The sequence below is a fragment of the Colobus angolensis genome, unplaced genomic scaffold, assembly GCF_000951035.1.
Source record: "Colobus angolensis palliatus isolate OR3802 unplaced genomic scaffold, Cang.pa_1.0 Scaffold279, whole genome shotgun sequence".
Taxonomy (NCBI): Eukaryota; Metazoa; Chordata; class Mammalia; order Primates; family Cercopithecidae; genus Colobus; species Colobus angolensis.
This window is the reverse complement of record NW_012116032.1, coordinates 3315511-3320215: the sequence shown is the minus strand read 5'-3', so window position 1 is coordinate 3320215 and position 4705 is coordinate 3315511. Positions and strand designations below refer to the sequence as shown.

General features: G+C 37.8%; 1 pseudogene; it reads left to right on the top strand.

Annotated features, from left to right (window-relative positions):
- Positions 1-430: 430 nt before the first annotated feature.
- Positions 431-1792, top strand: LOC105516263 (annotated as a pseudogene).
- Positions 1793-4705: the final 2913 nt, after the last annotated feature.

The following is a 4705-nucleotide window of genomic DNA, read 5'->3' as shown; positions in this document are numbered from 1 at the left end:
TGACCAAAGTTACTGAAATGTTTTTGTAGGAATGAAATATATATTGAGTAAGTGTCAAACAAAAAATACAGTCTAAAAGTAAACTTCTAGGGGAGACTGGGAACTATAATGTAGCTTAACTACTATGAAAAAAAAAACCTCTTGGTGATTTTTCACAGTAATCTTTCCTTCTTGCTTATGTCACTACAGTGAAAGTTGTCAAAGAGGCTTTGTTGCTTGCACTCATTTAAGGATCAGCTTTTTTTCCATATGATGCTTTAGCAATATCTTAGGACCTCAAAGCTTCTGCATGATCCTCTACAGTGGCCAGAAGACAAAGAGAGAGAGAATTATTTGAGGGACCAGGCCTGAAAGTTGTAGACAACCCCTCCAATCACATCCTGTGAGCAGAACTTAGTCATATGCTGTTTTCCCCAGCTCCAGCTCCAAGATGGGGAAATCCTTCACCAACTTCATGTGCAAGAAGGACTTTCATCCCACCTCCAAATCTAATATCAAAAAATACGGAAGACAGAATAGAAAATATCATATGGTAAGAAGAAACAAGAAGAATTAATGCAACAATATCTTAAGAACAAGAATCATATGATAATAGCTTGGTTATGGGATATGAATGTGTAAAGAATGGCCTTAATTTCATGTATGAAGCCCCACCAGGAGTTAAAAAAGTAAAGCAGACAAAGAGAAAGAAGAAACAGAGGATAGACAGAATACAAATTTGAATGGCAGAAAGGAGCCCCACAGGAAAAATATGCCAAAGATGACATGAACATCAGAGATCAACCCTTTGGTATTCGGTTTTGAAATGTGAGGGGCATTAAATGTTACAAATGGGGTCATGTCAACACAGATCAAGAATATCCTTAGTTGGGTCTTTCTGGAATCAATGCAAGTTCAGTTCCCAGTGATGGCTCAGGTCATCAGTGCACACCTCGGAACCAATAGAGGAAATGAGAAACAGTGGATTTGCCCTGAAATGAAATGTGCTGTGGAGAAACTTGATCACAAATGATCCATCACAGGAGTTTGCTGTAAGTGGGGCTGAAGAAGATCCAGAGTTGAATTTTTAAAGTTATTAACAACCAAACAAAAACAGAAACAGAAACTTCTCCGGAAAAGAGATAAACTGGAGAAGAACAAAGAGAAAGAAAAGAGATAGAAAAAAGAAAAAGTTTCAGAAAAGCAGAAGTACACACAAAAAACATAAAAACAAGTCTTCTTCTTCCTCATCCTCCTCTTCCTCCTCCTCTTCTCCTACTGAAACTTCAGAAAGTAGCAGAGTTAGAGTGACATTAAAGAAAAAAATACATTGGAAAGAAGAAAAGAAAGAAAAACAAGAGTTCAGGGCATAACAACAGTGATTCTGAAGAGGACAAGCCTGAAAAGAGAAAACTTTATGAAGAACTTTCTAGCAGTTACCCTAACCAGGAAAAAAGCCAAGGAAAGGCCTGAGTTCTTAAAACACGAGAGTTCTAGGGAGAATAGCAAACGAAGCCATTCTGATTCTGACAGAAAGTCCAGAAGCCACAATCATAGCCCAGAGACGAGAAGCTCTGAAAGAAAGGAGGGGAACAGCAGAAACCATGGCAGAGAAGAGAGGAGCGGGAGAAGCCAAGGCAGAAGTTCTGTAGCTATAAGCAAAGAGAGATAAGAAAACAGCCACAGTCAAGTCCCAGTGAAGAGCGTAGTAGAAGAAATGACACCAGAAGCCATGGCACATGTGTATACAGAGAAGAAACAATGTACAGAGTACCCAGGAGATATGCATACTCAAGTGACACAAAGAGAATGAAGCAGAATGAGAGACTAAAGAGAGACTCTACATGATGATTATCTGGGGATAAAAATATCTCCACTTTTTAATGAATACCTTTATCATGGGCTAAATGATGTACTATTGTCTTTCTAATTAATAAAGCTCTATTTTTTTAAAAAAAAAAAAAAGAAAAGAGGCTGGAAAGTAATGTCTAGTTGTTTGCAAATTAAAATAGATATTTGTGTACAAGCCCGTCTTTGACTTTTATTCTCCACACATGGGACACCCTTGCCACTTCCATAAAAGAGACAGCCAATGTCTCATCCAGTCTCTGCCTCTAGCTCAGAGTCTAGAACCTTTGGGAGATATGCAGTCCTCAAGCACAAATGCCATGTCTGGTAGTGCTACATGAACTATAAGTCATGTTTATTTGATCTGCTTTTTCACCAAAAAGTATATGTATGTTATACATATACACAGAGTAGATCAGAGCAGAATAACAACAATAACCATGCTCATTTGAAAAATGGCAGAATGGAAGTAGTCATTTGGCTGTAGTGACTATGAAATCCTGTTGGGCCAGCTTGGTGAATGAAGGTTATTGTCCTGACACTTGGTAGAGTTTCCAAATTAGACCCTGACTCTGTTTTCTGGCAGTAACCCTTCATTTCCCATTATTCTCCACTGGGGATGTTGCCATCCTTTGGGAATGCTCAGCCTTTACAGCTCATTTACTTCTGGAGAAAGCTTGATGAACTGAAATGTGTTTAATATCCTGAACATTCAAAGGTTTTTTTTTTTTTTTTTCTTTGACATTGTCTCATTGGCAACAGAAGTCCCTCAAAATTTTAGTGGGTTTCTGATTTACTTGCTTCAAGTCACTTTCATATGATGGTAACCACACTTTAAGTATTTTCCTAGACCTAGTTTTATCTCTGCTTGCTCATCCTCAAACCTCTTCTCTCAACTTGATAGGGTATCATGATGACAGCCTGATAGACCTTAATGGAAAGGTACCTTTAATTTGACTTTCTGAAATATGACTGAGTGAATCACTTCAACTGAAAAGTCTCACTGAGTATTCAGTGCCCAAAGTCATTTCCTCAGTCTCATCTTTTATGTCTCTTATTTTGGAGTTCAGAATCAATTGGCTTTCCCACCTTAGAAAAGCCTCTAAATTCCTGCTGTTCCTTTTTTGCTACAAATAAACCACTTATTTCTTGCGATTTCTTTCTTGCAATGCCTTTCCAAACTCATCCAATAGCAACCTATATTCATGAATAATGTTCTGTTTTTCAACCTCTCTTCATAGTTATTTCTGTATGCTTGTGGTCTGCCTTTCCAGTTATCATATTTTACTTTTACCAAATATTTTGCCATAGTAAAGAATGGATCTCAACTCTCAGTCTTTTATATCTGCTTCTTTGTAGCTCATTGCCCAACCACTCAGCCAATGACACATTCTTTAGGTTTTATTGCAGCAGCAACACCTCTCGATATCTCTGTTAATCTGGCAGGCTAAAAGTTATTAGAATTAACAATAAAATCTCAATGGATTATCACACACATACAAGACATCATTCTTGTTTACATCACAGTACAGTGGAAATTGAGGGTGGGGAGCTGCTTCATATAATCATTTAGGGATCCAAATGCCTGTGATATCATGGCTCTATCATCTCTCAGAGGCTCAGAATCCTCCCTTGTATTGTTCACATCTGGCCTGTAGGTATTGTATTGTTCACATCTGGCTGCCAGGAAAGAAAAGGAGTGTGGAGAAGTAAGTCGAGCCTTAATGACTAGGAATGGAAATGGCACATATCACATCTATGCATGTTCTGCTACCCAGCACTCAGAAACATAGCCCCACTTAATACAGAGGATTAGATCATACAGAGTAAATGGGTATATGGAGAAAGATTACACAGATATTGTTTACAGTTGACAAGTTTCTGCCACAACAAAAAAGAAAATGGATTTGTGGTGAGCAACTGGCAATGTCTGCATTAGCTCATTTCCAGGATGTTGTACTACTTAGAAATTGAACCTTGTGGATTTTGCACCAATGGAGTTACTACTATAATTCAGACCCATCAGCTGTGCCCAAGAGTGGAAGGAGATTAAAAAAAAAAAATAAGTCAAGCCATTGAAAGCCTTTCATGCCATGGTAGAGAATTTGCTTTCCATTCTATAGTAACATAAATTTTTTGAGATCTCTTTTGTTCACAATAGAATGACACAATCAAATTTTCATTATTAAGCTACAGCTCATATCCTTCCCCCACTTTTTGATGGGGTTGTTTGATTTTTTCTTGTAAATTTGTTTAAATTCTTTGTAGATTCTGGCTATTAGCCCTTTGTCAGATGGTTAGATTGCAAAAATTTTCTCCCATTCTGTAGGTTGCCTGTTCACTCTGATGGTAGTTTCTTTTGCAGTGCTGAAGCTCTTTAGTTTACTTAAATCCTATTTGTCAATTTTGGCTTTTATTGCCATTACTTTTGGTGTTTTAGACATGAAGTCCTTGCCCATGCCTATGTCCTGAATGGTATTGCCTAGGTTTTCTTCTAGGGTTTTATGGTTTTAGGCCTGACATTTAAGTCTTTAATCCATCTTGAATTAATTTTTGTATAAGGTGTAAGGAAGGGATCCAGTTTCAGCTTTCTACACACGGCTAGCCAGTTTTCCCAGCACCATTTATTAAATAGGGAATCCTTTCCCCATTTCCTGTTTTTGTCAGGTTTGTCAAAGATCAGATGGTTGTAGATGTGTGGTATTATTTCTGAGGGCGCTGTTCTGTTTCATTGGTCTATATCTCTGTTTTGGTAGCAGTACCATGCTGTTTTGGATACTGTAGCCTTGTAGCATAGTTTGAAGTCAGGTAGTGGGAAAGATGTGAACAGACACTTCTCAAAAGAAGACATTTATGCAGCCAACAAACACATGAAAAA